This window comes from Micrasema longulum, unplaced genomic scaffold (assembly GCF_059751315.1).
Source record: "Micrasema longulum isolate JH-2025_06_02 unplaced genomic scaffold, ASM5975131v1 h1tg000786l, whole genome shotgun sequence".
Classification (NCBI taxonomy): domain Eukaryota; kingdom Metazoa; phylum Arthropoda; class Insecta; order Trichoptera; family Brachycentridae; genus Micrasema; species Micrasema longulum.
Window position 1 is genome coordinate 294999 of NW_028277978.1, and position 15784 is coordinate 310782.

The following is a 15784-nucleotide window of genomic DNA, read 5'->3' on the forward strand; positions in this document are numbered from 1 at the left end:
CGTTCACATTTCCCTTACTCTTCCATCGGTTGACTTTTGTGACATAGAAGTGCTGAAACATTTATCATGTGGATAAGATTCATCCGGCTGAACCAATTCACCTCCTAGGGACCTTTTCTTTTTTACTTCTTCTTTTACCAGTTAGTTAATTAAACAATGTTTTGAGTATGTCTTAATGTTTGCAGACAGGCTTAATTTCTTTCAGAAATAATTCAATAAAAATAGTACTGACGTCACCGGAAACCGAAAACTAATTATTTAGTTTGGCAAGTTGTGTGAAATATTATAAAACACCGCGGTACAGGTGCCTATGAATTCATAATACAAATGGAACGGCTGTTTTGCTACCAAAACAAAGCCAAAGATTTTAATAATTCACCCTAACCCTTCCCATTTACTGGAGGTTCAACCCTTAAATCCTTATTTACACTTTGCAGACATACTTAATTTTTTTGTTCCACCCACTGTTTTTTATGTTAATCCTAGTCATTTAAATGCTCGACGCGAAAGGAAGAATAATGAAAAATACCAAATGTAATATTTACGTGGGTTCCTTACCAATTCTTGCAAAGATATATAAAATTGAATAAATGGCCAAAATTTAAACATTTACACATCATTTTTCATTTGCGGTACGATTTTTTAATATTTTTACTATCAAGTTTTAAAAGAATATAATTCTACTACTTCCAGTTATTATTTTTTTTTTCATTTTGGTCAATTTAAAATGTTCTTCCATTTTATTAAATTAATTTACAATATTTGTTTTTAAATCGTTCAGTTTCAAAAACACGTGATAAAATATTCCTTTAATTTTATTTAAGAAATATTTTTATTTAAAAACGTTTATTAAAAAAATGCTTTTTGGCCATACGTGTTATCTTTTTCATATTAAAATGTGATGGACAAAATACACGTTCAGCTTAATATGGAAAAATGTATTGATTTTCGTTCTTCCTGTAAAATATTTTCCCTTGAGAAAATAACTGTTGAAATTTGCCAGTTAGTATAATAAGTGTCTTGACAAAAACCCGGGTATGTCTCGAAACCAATAGAGATGAAAAAGTTGGCAAGTAGTTAGTTATTCACAAATATTTAGTAATGTTCATTTAAATTTTTGAAAGTAAATGCTTTGAATGTTTACTTGTTTGTTCATACATAAACGGTTCAAAGAACCTTTTACAAAAAAATATTAATTTACAGAAATAATCACAGCAGTGCACAATAACTATGAAGTACATGGTATAAAATAATAGAATAAATAATACTAAAAAAATTAGTGAACTGATACAAAAAAACAAAAAAGTAAAAAAGGAAACATAACGTTTCTATATAAAAGATAACAATAACCATGAAAAATTCTTATGTTCTAAATATTAATATAATAAAGTAAAGTTGAGAATAACCAGATAATAATAATTAAAAAAAATATTACAACATTAGTACTAATACGTATAAAATTATAAGTTTTTCGAGAAATAAAATTTTAAAAATTAAAAAACTTAAATTAAAAATTAATTAACTTAAACACCTTTATTTAGTAAAATCATCATCATCAGTTAGTTGGAAGAAGTTTCCATTTAACAATAAATCCACCAATGTCCAATTTAAATTATGTCTAAAATTTTAAAATAAAGAAATAAAAAATGACGTATTCCAGGAAAAAAAAAATATTTTATAAAATATTTAAAAATAAATCCATTACTTTTCTAAAAAATAACAAGTGAGAATAAGTTTGAATTTATGAACTAAATTTGTACTGAAAATATCGAATATTTGTTCTAAATCATTTCCATACTTATGTAACCTGGGTGTAGGAGAGTGGATTTTGAAGTTGGTCCGTGAATTGTTGCAAAAAAATAATTCCTTACTTCTGGTGCACCTACCAGGTATTCGAAATTGAATTAGTTCAAGCAAAGTAGGGCTGTCAATTATCGATTTCATTATTTTAAATAAGAATAACAAATCAGCTTCTATTCTACGATCAGACAATTCAAATAATGTCATTTCATTGAATTATATTATTGAATATAAAAAAAATATGTGAAATATTTATTTTAAACGGTGTTTCGACACTAGAATATTTCATAGTCCCTGGGCTGGCACCTGAAGCATAAGACTAATCATATATTTCCTTTATGTAACAAAAATGATCAAAATATGCTGCTATTGGTGTACCAATGTAGTGACTTATGCACCATTTGGTGTAGAAAGGGAATGAAAAAGAAGAATATGTAAAAATATTAATATTTTACGTTTTTAAATACAACATATTAATTCATTTTTATCTTAAAATGAACTCCGTATTATTTATAATGGGTGATCTTGATGTGATGTATAAAATGCAGTTTAAAAATCTTCATTTATAATATGAAATGCAAGCCTATTTTTAAAATTCTATCACACCTTCGTTGAAAATACCATGTAAGTATTTGTATATTACATTCCTTCTTACAATACCTGTTTATTTTTATAATCTACTTTAGTAATAGTTGAACTAATAATTGTTTTTTATTATTATTATTATACTAATACTTGTTTATTTATTAAAAAAATTACCATACTCACATACCTTCAAAATCAAATTAGACTCATTAATTAAATTATCGATTACTCCCCGCCAAATTCAAACTTTAAACAAAATTATAACCTATTAAGTCTTGAAGCGTCAGAAAATCTTTAGCTTTCTTTGCGTGTTTGCCTTTTGACGGTAATACCAGTTCTTTGAAGTTCATGGGCTGAATATTACTACGAAGTTCTCAGATCTATTGTTGACCGAGGATCAGGAGCACAAAAGATAGACCGTGTCAGCGGAACAAGGAAATAGTGAGAGGGTGAACAAACGGTTGATAACAAAAGGTAAGCTTGTTTCAGGACCTGACAAGGTATGCTTTGACATTCGCGCTGCGCGACTGCGGAAAAGACAACCCGCTTAAGGGTATGTCTTATTATTTTCTTCATCTTCATCTTACGTTGTCATAAATAAAATAATATTATTGAATCTCAATGAAATATCCATAAACAACATAGTGATGAAATAACACATTTTTAATTCAATATTTCGTATTAATTTGAAACGTTTTGTCATAGTAGACAAAAAATGCAAATAAAAAACGGAATGAAAAATAGATAAAATAAAAAAAGTAAGATTAATCAAAAAATATTGCCCCTTTTGACCAAAACACTTTTTTTTCTAACTTAACTTTTGTTTTGCCTCGCTTTGCCTTTTAGGGCCAGTTGCATAAAAAAAGTCAGTTAAATAATTGTTGCGTTTTCGTCAAAATGAACAAAAGAGTCGAAAAAGTAAAATAAATAGTGACCAACCGAAACAAGATTTACATAAATGATCATCATCATCATTCCCTTTCCGCACCTTATGGTATATAGGGCACTGCATTTGTACAAAAATCTCAGCGTATCTTGATCGTTTTTGTTACATGAAAATAAGATGATCAGTCTTACGCTTCAGGTACCAGTCCAGGGATTATGAAATATTTTAGTGTGAAAACACCCCTTTAAATAAATATTTCATATCAACCATGTCAGGAATCGAACCCGAAACCTCTTGCATGGCAGGCTAACGCGCTGACCCTTACACCACGAAGCCGATAAACAAAAATAATTATTAATAAATAGGTAAATTTACCCGAGAAAAATAAATCATTTGAACTTCATGGTAATTTTAATACCAGCGCTGTTTAAAACTCCCGTCCTCACGTCAGGGGTACAGGGAATAAGCCAATTTACCATTTGAAGGGAAGTCTTTAGTTAAATCTGCGTAAGTAATATTAAATATTCATATTTATTATTTTAATAATATTTGAAGCATTGATTTTTCAGAAAAAGATTTCGATTAATAATCTTAATTTCAATGTCAACCGGTTTAGAGACGTACCGAAAGGCATAGAAATGTCGAATATATCAAAATATATATTATTAATAGTTGTTGCTTGCGTTTGACAGCTAATTATTTTAATGATCAAATATTTTTTTGGACAAACGACCGTAATATTTTTGTCATTATAGCAAGGAAAATGGATAATACTATTATATTCGTACAACCTGACAGAGTAAATTGACGCCACCACAAGAACCAATACAGATGTGCCTCTAGTGGGTACTTCCGGTACCGATACAGATCGAGAATTCGCATTTCGTAAAACAACTTCCTCTCCACATCCGGTTTCTTTTCCATTTTTTATTACCCTTCTGAAGCATTTTATAAGTCACAGATTACAGGAAAAAACATTAGTTTCGGTTTTTATTTACAAAGGTATACAATAAAACTTTGTGGTTATTCATTTACACTTACATATTTTTACTAGTTTTAATAAAAATATGTACTAGTGCAATATATGTACATTTATGTTTAAAGCTCTTTAATCGTTGTCAAATATTTTAAATAATATTAGTAAATTAATTATATAAAAAACAGCTGTTCTGAAAAATCCCTTTAGAGACGACGCTGAAACGTCGTGTTACATTAATCAAAAGATGACACGTTAATTCAATTTTTAAGCCGAAAAAATAACACATAAATATATCGATGGTGTTGTACAAAAATTTATGAAGCCAAAATCGAAAAAAAGTGTCAAATCCAAAAGTGATATTCTTACTTTGAAAAAATTGTTTGATGAACTTACAAATTTTTCCTAATAGATGTGTTAACAAAAACAGTGCAACTGGAATGAAAGCAGTGTAACGCTATTTTAAAAAGCTTAACGTATTGTGGCGAATTAAGATCAATAGATGGCTAACATGATAACAATATTGCAAAAATATGTTAACACCGCAAAAGGTGCTTTCTTTGTCAGAATTGCCAACAAGTTTTGTTTGTTACAAACGGCAGCAAACTTTTTTGTAATTTGGGGATTCATATTGATAGTAAATCCCAATGTATTTTTGACGTCTCATTGAGAACATGAAGCTTTTATTTAAATTTTTTGCTTAAAATTTTCTACCACAGAAAAATACACGCTATTGATAATTATACATTCAAAAAAAATATCGACATACCTTTTTTTTTTTTAAGTAACATTTTTAAAAGATTTTGGCGTTATTCTTATTAAAACGATTAAAGTTATATATTTCTTCTGTTAAAAAGGGTTTTCCCCCTTTTTTGCTTAATTTTCATATTAAAAGACAATGAATACAAAAATTGTATCACCGTTTTTTTATATATTTCGTACTTTTAATTTATTAAACTTAACAGCCAAGCTCAACTATTGTCAGCACAATGATTTTTTAAAGTTTTGAATTTTTAAAATTACTTCGCGTGAGACGTTTTCAGTTCTCTTCCCGTTATTCTTGATGAGTTTTGCTGATTTGTCAGTTGGTTTACCGTAAACCGGATACCTATCAGAACTCGCCTATCATTAGTTGATCCGGAAGAACAATTAATGTTGTGCAAAGTGTTTTTTTTTTTATTAAAATCATTTTTATTACATTGTTACTACATTTTTAAGAGACTTCGCTGTACAATTTAATGCACTAATTTTTACCGCGCGCAAGAAAACATTTTTTGTTTCCTGTTTCCCGTTGTGCTCAACTTTTTCAATGAGGCATTTTTTTAATCAAACAGTGGTATACTCCTGCGTAACATTATGAAAGTCCGTTAGAAGACACGAAACCCACAAATTACAGTGCCATTTTCTTAGGGCTAGAAATTTGTAGATTTAATTATCCGTCAGAAAATAAAAGTATAAAACAAGCTAACAAAAAAAAGTGTTTATAAGCGCATTGAAACATGTTATTATACTATCTGAAAATGGATATTTGGAAGACGTAACTGTATTTCATTATTATTTTTTTTTTTTTTTTATTTATTATGATGTTTTTTCTGTTTTTTTATAATGTACATAAGAGGTAAAACAGAGTATGCAAAAAATAAAGGAAAATTACTCAGAGTAATAATGCCCTAAGCTATAGAAGAGCCCAAACGCAGGAAAACCATTTGACTATTGGGTTTTAAGTTAGCTACAGTTCACAGCAAAACAATAGGCTGTACTCAGGTCGAGAATTGCCAAATGGATATTAATTTGCATTGTAAATACTTTTAAATATGTACCTGTGTACTAATTATTGCAGGGTTATTCCAATTGATTTTTGTATAATTCGCCAATATTTATTTTATAAAACTGAAAATATTTCATTTTCATTTGACACTTTATATACATATACAATATATGGGCAGGCAAATTGCCTTAAGGTAATTTCTTCCTACCTAACCAAACCGATCAGTTTGAGAAAATTACAAATACATGGACTTATTGAATCTTACAATTTTATACAAAAATTTAAAACGAAGATTAACAAAATAAAAATATTTAAAAAAAATAACACTTTTAAATGAAGAGAGGAGAAGAGATGTAACGGAAAAAAGGAGGATAAAAGAACAATCTAAATATTTAGATAGTGACATTTCAATCTTGACTTAAATGTAAATAAAGAAGGGTGTGCGTGTTTATTTTTTTATTAATTTATTCATTTTATTTATAATTAACTTACTTTGCATTTATTGAGACATAAATCCCAACTCCATAGAACCAAAGTCCTGTGTACAGTTTCAGTTTCAGTGCTGCAGAGCAGCGTTTATTTAATAATTAAAAAATACATACAAGAATGAAGATTACCCACTTAGTCTAAAGACTTTTTGTTGGAACACAATTTTTTTTTATGACAGGTTTGTATTACATTTATTTTATTTATATTTGACAAATTTATTCATAAACAGGCACTATAAAGTATCTAGAAGATATTTCTTCAGTTCTTTTTTTTCGTTTGAAGATCTTTTATGTTTATGATGGTTTGTGTAAGATCATTGAACAACCTTGGAATAACGCAATTTAATGTTCGCTCTCCGAAGTAATTTGTAATTCGGGGAACAAACAGAGAGCCCTTAGTTTTTAATCTAGTGTTGTGAGTGTGGGAAACTCTTTTTTTATATTTCGGATCAACTAAGTGATCTACAATAAATTTGTAGTCACAAAATTGTTTTACTGGCAAGACATTACAGAATTAAAAATAAACACCTTTACCCTTTTGTTAAAACGGCTAGTAGTTTGGTTTGAATGTTAGAGATTAGACAGAGGCAATAAATTCGCTATTTAGCTACATATCTTATAGTTTTTTTTGTTATGAGCAGTATAATTAATACAAAAAATTATAATTATTATTAATATCAATATACCTATAACTACTTTCAACTTGCTTTTAACTGTTTGGATACGTACCTATGCGTTCTTTCACCAGGACACCCACAGCATCAACATGTAAATATATTTATTACTTTCACTTACTTTATTATTTTTTGGTCATTTCGTCACCCTTGAGGCTCTGTATACTGATAACAGCAGGAGTTTTGTGGACTGTATAGAAATTATTTACTCACTTTAAATTTTTCCGATTGTTTCTTTTATGAAGCACCTCACTTGTTTTGTACGCATACCGGTATCGTGTAAATGTTGCTAAGACGTATATTTTAAACTGTTTATGTAGAACTAATTGCACTTTGTCAGAAGCATGCAAATGCAGGTATATAATTTATCAGAATAACACTTTTCATAATGTGACTTGCTCACAGGACGGTAGAATAATAACAATTTGAATAAGGAAGGATGAACAAAATATTTACAGCCTCACGAGTATATGAGTTGCAAAAATGAAAAAATGTAAATTTAGTACTCAACAAATTTATTTCTAATTTTTATTTACTTATTCATAATTAACATATTACAACAGAGATGAAGAACATTTAAGAAAAGGTAATATAGAAGTCTAGGCATCTACAGGGCTTATGACCTGTCAAAGGCTGGTTTAAGTGGCCACTTTACACACTGTGTAACATTACTGTGTAACCCCAGGGAGTTGAATCCAGTCCTTGTCTACAAAAATTTGGACAAACTCAAAATATTGTTTATTCATAATTTTTAAATTTACTGAGTTATCTTTAATTATTACTGTGTTATTACTTAAAATGGGCGTAATTAGTAACTCATACCTTTGTAAAAAATGTGGTGTGATTGTCAGCGCGTTTACCGGCCTCGTGGTATGACGGTTAGCGCATTAGCCTGCTATGTAAGAGGTCATGAGTTCGATTCCTGATATGATTGGTATGAAATATTAATTTAAAATGCGTTTTTTTTACACACAATATTTCATAGTCCCTGGACTGGTATCTGAAGCGTAAGACTGATCATCTTTCATTCGTGTAATAAAAATGATCAAGATACGCTGCGATTGGTGAACCAATGCAGTGCTCTATGCACTATTTGGTGCGGAAATGAAATGATGATGATGAAAAAATGTATATTGACTGTTTTCACAATTTTGTTTTCTGTTTTTTCCCATTTAATATACTTATTTAAACGCTTTATATATGTATACAGTTTACAAACATATGCATAAGGGCGGGCACATTGCCTTAAGACAATTTCTTTCTACCTACCCAAACCGTTCAATTTGAGAAAATCAGTGGTATATGAACATATTCAAAAATATTTTGAGTATGTCCAAATGCTTGCAGACTGGCTGGATTTCCTTCAAAAAATGTTTTCCCACTCTGTTGCAATAAATTTAAATATGAACATATTGTTAGTACATTACAATATTTATATTTATATACATATATTTTTTTAAATATTCTTAAAATCTCCACTATACTATGAAGAGATGAAGGGGTAAAGAGGGAAGAAAAGATGGAGGAGAAAGGAAAAGCTTATTTATTTCATACTTGATTTGAATGTCAATAAAGAAGGGGGCGTCTCTAACATTAGTGGGTAGATTATTCCATCGAGCAGCTAATAATGTGAAAAAGGGAGCAAAAAAATTAGAGCGGTGAATGGGTATTAAAAGTGTTCTCTCTTTGCTAGAACGAAAAGATAGCCCATGCTGCAATAGAGGTTAGAAGAGCTCTCTCGGATAAATATGCGAAATGGGATTATTTTATTTATTGCGAATATGTGATAGAATGTAAATGTTTCTTCTATGCCGAATACTGAGCCAACGTAGATGCGTGCGATATTCGTCTATGTGGTCGGATTTGAGAAGATAAAAAATATAACGTATACAAACATTCTGCAATCATTCCAACTTTCTCATATGTATTGTATGTAAACAGTGTTGTTTTATTTCGCAAATAAATCAATAAAAAATACAATTTAATTTCACCATGATCACAGTATACACGATATTGGAGAAAATTGTGCAAGCAGAATTGTGTATTTTACGGTGTGTACAAATTTTTTGTGTGATCCCGAGTACCAACATAGATAGAAAAAAAATTAAATATACTTAGCTTAGGGATACCAGTAAGTAAAAAATTATCTCACCGCTTTTTAATTTAGGTAGGTGCGGAAGTAAATAAATCTTAAATTCCACGTATAGTTGAATGAATACTCGACATGAAAAGATTAAATATATTTAGTAATTTTTTTCTTATCATTTGTTCAACATTCCTCTTTTCAATTGCCATATGTCACTAATATGATGATGATGAACCAGCTTCTCTTACCGCCTTTCGCTTCTCAACTACTCGTCTTTATTAATTAACATCAAGTTCCACCAAGATGCAACTCCCGCACACTGTTTTATGTTCCATCTCCCCCTGGCGAGATGGAACATATTACAACCCAGTCTGGCCATTATAAATGGAAATTACTATCCAGGAATTACGTATACAGCAGCATGAATAATAAGTTGGAATTTGTGTAGAACCATATTGTTTTATCTCGAAATAATATGCAATTTGCACTCCTCGCTGGCACATTTCAGGTTGAATATTTTAGTCTGTCCAAGCATTTGTAGATTTTTTTTATTCGTTGATTTTTTTTCTTATATTAAGTGCAAACACAAGTTGAGTCCGCTTTTTTTCAAATGTAAAAATAAGCACCCAAAGTAAAAAAAATAATTTAAAAAAATAAAAGCTCAAACGTCAGCCAAATGAATTTTTTTTGCCCCACAAGATGAAAGTGCGTTTGTTTTTCATCATGGAGAATATGGTGTCCACAAAGAGCCTCCGAGCATCTATGTTGGCTGCCAACTCCTGTGCGTCCTCCCAAGTCAGGTTTTTAGGTGTTTGTTTTTGCGTTACATATATTATTTTATTTGATAACAATATCTGGAACATCATATCTCCCCCAAAAAATTACAACAATCCAATAAAAAAACACAATAAAAATCTATTGTCTTATAAAATACAAAATAATACATCAATCCTTATACCACTCTTATACACCCGTTTGAAAAAAAAAATTAAAAAAAAAAAAAACTACGAGAATTTAGCGCACCCATCGTAAAACGAAAAAATGCAGATGTAAATGGACACCAAGTTATTTGAACAATAGGCATCATCCCTCCCTTTGGTAACATCTCATGGGCATCTACCATCTTCCAGGAATTATTAAGCAGCCTGTTAGCCGCATGTGCGGTATAACTGCCTAAAATCTACGAAAACTATATTTTTCTTTGTTTGTTAACTATAGAGTTGAAACAATGCTTTATTTGTTTACTTTTTTCATTGTTTACTTTCTAGCATGAAAAACTTGATAAATTTTCTTTTATGCTCAATAATGTTTATTTTTGTAAATTTGTTGATTTAATTTTTAGTTGTTAGAATTCCACTCATTCGTGCGCTTTGTTACTACAAGACGATATGTAATCTAGTTTTAATATAAAATTAACTATCAAATATCTCAATTTTGTAAATGTAGTCTAAAATTGCAACCACCCGTGCAATCAGTAGCTGCGAGATTTTTTTTGACAGATAAAAAAATATTGTAAATGCTGGTTATATTTCTTATCGTTCATGCGCTTTATAGCTGCAAGACGTGTTATAATCTAGCTCCTGTCTCTTATAATTGAAATGTATCGTAATTGAATACGAGGATCTGTACTCCCAACCGCCCATGCGCTCTGTAGCTGCAAGACGTGATATAATATATCTTGTATCTTTTATAATTATAATTTATCATAAGTGGAGACGAAGATCTATACTTTCAATTGTCCGTCAACTCAGAGCTACAAGACGTGCTGGGATATTGATTTATTATACAGCGCCTTTGAGACGATTTTGACAAAAATGGCACTATAATAATCATCCAAATATAAATATGTTTATTTATATTTTACCCTTTAAAATGAAACGTCGTGTAGACAAACATAAGCATAATCGACACTTTCTTCTGTTTGCGTATAATTGAGGAAATAGAGCCGCCCATGCAGCTCTCAATACTTGCGCAGTGTATGGTAAAGATGCTATGAATTATTGTCTTACTTCCTAAATATTAAAAGAAAACTCATTAATGACTAATTTTGATGGAATTATATTTTTATGTGTCATCTTCTACTCTTTATTAGGTAAAAACGGACATAAAATGTAACACCCAATTCTTAGTACAGATAAAGGAAAAAAAACACCTAGACTAGCCTGTGCGTGGGTATAGATTTATTAAGTAAGCACGAACGTCTGAACACATTTAATAAATACAAACCTACGTTTATAAATACGTATGGATCATCATCATCGAACCACTATCCGCACTTGATGGTGCAAAGGGCACTGAATTAAAACACCAAATGCACCGAATCTCATTCATTTGTTGTATGGAGGCGATCAATCTTTATTTGTTGCAAGAGAAAAGAAAAACATTTAGAGAAGGTGATAAGGAAGTATATGCATTAACAAAACTTATGACCTTTCATTGGCTGGTTTAAATGGCCACATTACACGCTGTGTAAAATTCACCAAATAACTACCTAGGGAGGAAATTAAGCCAGTTTATTGACATTAATCCATACTCAAAACGTCGCTTATAGTTGGTGTGAAATTTTTTTTAGGCGTTGCCTAGTAGGTAAAATGGTTCAGCTGGATGAATCTCACCCACGTGATAAGGGTTTCAACTCTTTCATTTAAAAAAAGTCGACAAATGGAAGAGTTCAGAAAATGTGGATGCTTTAACTTAAACAAAATAGTAAATGTTACACAGTGTGTAAAGTGGCCACATAAACCAGCCGAGGACAGGTTATGAGCCCTGTCAATGCCAAGACTTCCATATTACTTTCTGTGTCAGGTATTCTGCTCACTTAGGAACATCCTGGACAAAAACACTCTCGAAACTGTGTATTTCCTCGTTTCCAGTCAGTAGCAACCTACGGTTTAGCGGGCTGGGGAGGTTGCACGACGTCTATCAAAAACCTCATAGTAAGTATATAAAAATTGATACTTAGAGCGATGCTTCGATGTCCTCTAACTTTCCCTTGTAAGACTTATTTGAATTTATGAAAGTACTGGACATTAGACATTTTTTTTAAAAGAGTCACTGGCACATTTCTGATCATGCGGTCACAATTAGAAATCTCAGCTGAATGCCTGTACGAGGTTTTCCTCTTTTATGGCCCCACGAGTGTTTAAATTCTTGGATGAACATATAAAGTTCTCCAAAACTAACATTTTCAGGAGAGGTGTACAAATTTGGATTTTGCCTAAGGGAAGAGACCATTTCAGGAGACTGCTGCGAAACATTGCATATATTAATAAACTATTAGGCATTTTGTCCGGATGTTTATTAAAATTTATGTTTATAATTTTTGTTTTCAGTATTCTTTAATAATATGTATGCTTCAATTTTCCATAATGTTGTATGCCAACTCAACACAATGCTCTTGGCCTCATAGTTAGAGATACGTTACTTTTATTGTTTTTGTAATATGTATCTTTATATTAATATGACAAAATAAAGAAAAAAAAATTCTCTGTTGCAACAAATTGAGATTGATCACCTTACTTTCACGGATACTCAAAAGATTGTTGATTAAGGTGATCAATCTTACGCTTCCTCTACTCTTTCGTCTGGTTAAAGTATGCGTGCTTTCACATTAATAAAGTCTTTCTCATGGTAGCATCTGTCGATCATTTGGTGAAGTATTAAAGCAACCGTCTTGTATTTTTTAATTTTGAAAAAATATTGTTCGAGCGTATAAAAACAAAGGTTTTCAACTTAAAAACCCACTCATGAAGGGGTAGTAATAACACTGACTGGTGACAACCTGAATCCTGATATAAAAATAAGTGTTTTTCACAAAATGTATGCTTTTTTTTATATTTCAATATAACGTACCCACGTTATTCCTATTACAAAAACTGATATTGGTACGTTATTTATTTTTTGTGTTTTTATGTTAGTAACCAAATTATTGAGTTAATAAAATAATGAATTCAGTAAACTATTTTATCGATCTATTTAACCAACTAGGAAACGCCCATATAGGCTTTTTTTGTTTTTTTTAGATGATTTATTTAGACAACCGACAGCTTCTTTAATGATATATTATATTATCATCTTCATTATTCCCCTTTCCACATCCAGTGGTCCATATGGTACTGGATTTCTAAACCAAATGCAGTGTATTTAAATCATATGTTACATGAGGGTAAGTTGATCCTATGCTTCAGGCGCCAGTTTAGAAACAATGAATCATCGCAATTTGAAAAACTTTGAAAATCAGTTTTTCACGTCTACCTTACCAGGAATCGGACCCAAGACCTCAAGAACTCGTTGAAAATGCCCCCCAAAATTGTTTTGTTTGGGTAAATCATAAAAACGCAAGTATTTATCACAAAAAAAAATCGTAACGAGGTGGACTAATCTGCACTTGATTTCTTAAAATTTTTACTTAAGAGCAACCATCGAGTCGGAAAAACTCGTCCAGCGATCTGGTTCAATTTCACATACAAAACTGTATTCTCGTATAAAAAACCACATTTTACTTCTTATGAGTATCACCACAGAAAAATAATTGTATATTCTCGAACATAAAAATGATAAACTGTAAACACAGATTTAGAGTATTTGAACTTTTTATTTTTCAATAATGATATAATGATTTTTTAGTTTTTAAACTTCATGCCCTCGGGGATTTGTAATATGAAAATTTTTAATTTTAACAATACGATATATTTACAAAAATAAATAGAAAACCAACATCATAATCAAACAACAAAAATATTACCAAAATAAATAACTTACCTTGCATCATAAGTTTAATATTAAGGGTTCTAAAGAAGTAGTAATTTTCAGCAACTTTACAAGTAACACCTCCCAAAAGCTACTTTTTGGAACTAAATTATATATATATATATATAGTTGGATAATTTATACAGCGCCATTTTTGTGAAAATCACCTCAGGGGCGCTGTACAATCAATAAATATCCCAGTACGTCTTGCAGCTACAGAGCGCATAGACAGTTAGAAATTTAGCCCCCATTTACACATTTTAAAAATTGACAAATAAATTTAGTGTATTAATGATATTTTAAAAAATAACAAATATGAAACAACACGTCCTGCAGCTACTAAACGCATAGACGATTGAAATTCTAGACCCCTTTTACAAAATTTAGGTATTTTTAAAGTTGATATATGAAAGCTAGATAACCAACCATCGTGCAGCTACAAAGCGCATGGACGAGTGAAATTCCAGCAAAGTTAAAACAATATCAATTAATTTATTAATAAATTAATAAAAAAAAATATAAAATTATAAATTATGTCTGGGAGCAAAGGGTAAACTAAATCCAATATTGAAAAAAAAGTCATATTACTTTGAAAGCAAACGCGTCACGTTATTATGAATATTTTCAAATAAATTTGGGTTATTATTTTATGATTGTATTAGAATTAGTGATAGATTACTACATATTTGATTTTTGCCAATAATTAGATGAAAAAGGAGAAGTTTGAAATAGAGGGCTATTTTTATGAACTTTCGGAGGAACATTAATAGAGAGCTTAGATAGTAATTGAGGGTAGTTCGTTGAACCGAATGCTGTCGTCTATGTTTATCTGGCTACTTTGGAATGCCTGAAAGCAAGTAGATACAAATTTTACCACCATGAATAGAGGTAAAATTTACTACAGGTCAATAAACATTTTAGCATGCTCGTATATACGCCATCAAACAAGTTAAGCGTATGCAGGTGTCTCTTAGTAGCTGAAATAGTTCAATGGAATCCCACCCAGTTAATATGACAAAATAAATCTTTAAGAATTAATTTGAAAAAAACACAAATAAGGTGTAAAATGAATTAAAAGAACTAACATTCAAGCAAATAGTACTTTATAATACGAAAATATTTGTGTTTAATATTATCAACAAAAAAAACACAATTTTGAAAAAAACATATCAAAAATGAACATCATCACAATACTAGAGAAAACTTAAAAATTATACTCCTATTTAAAAAATGAGAAGTCACAAAATTAAATGTTATCTAAGGCACTAAAAAAATACTCCAATATAGGATAAAAAAATTTAAGAAGAAAAAAATTATTTTAAGATTCGAAATAAACTAAATCAAAATAAAATCACTTTGTTTTTATTTACCACTTTTTATGTACAGATTTTATATGTGTTATGTTAGTTTGTAATTAACCCTGAAGAAGCCATGGTATTGCCAAAACTAGTTGGTTGTCAAATTATAAAAATATAAGTGGTACATAAAGTGATTTTATTTTAATATATTAAATAATAATGTGCCACAAAGTACGTGCTTTAAACATCAAAAATATTCAAAGTAAAAAAATATGTGGCTTGAATCTGGACTGGATCTTAACAGGAAAGCCATTATATAGCTATTTCGTGGCATTAAAATTTGACGTCTTTGATAAAAAAACATCACTACCCATGTATGTAAGAGTAAGTTTGTATAAAATAGTTAAATATACGAGTTTTTTAATTGACATCGACCCTCTACAAAATGGTGGCGAAAATTATGAAATGAAATCT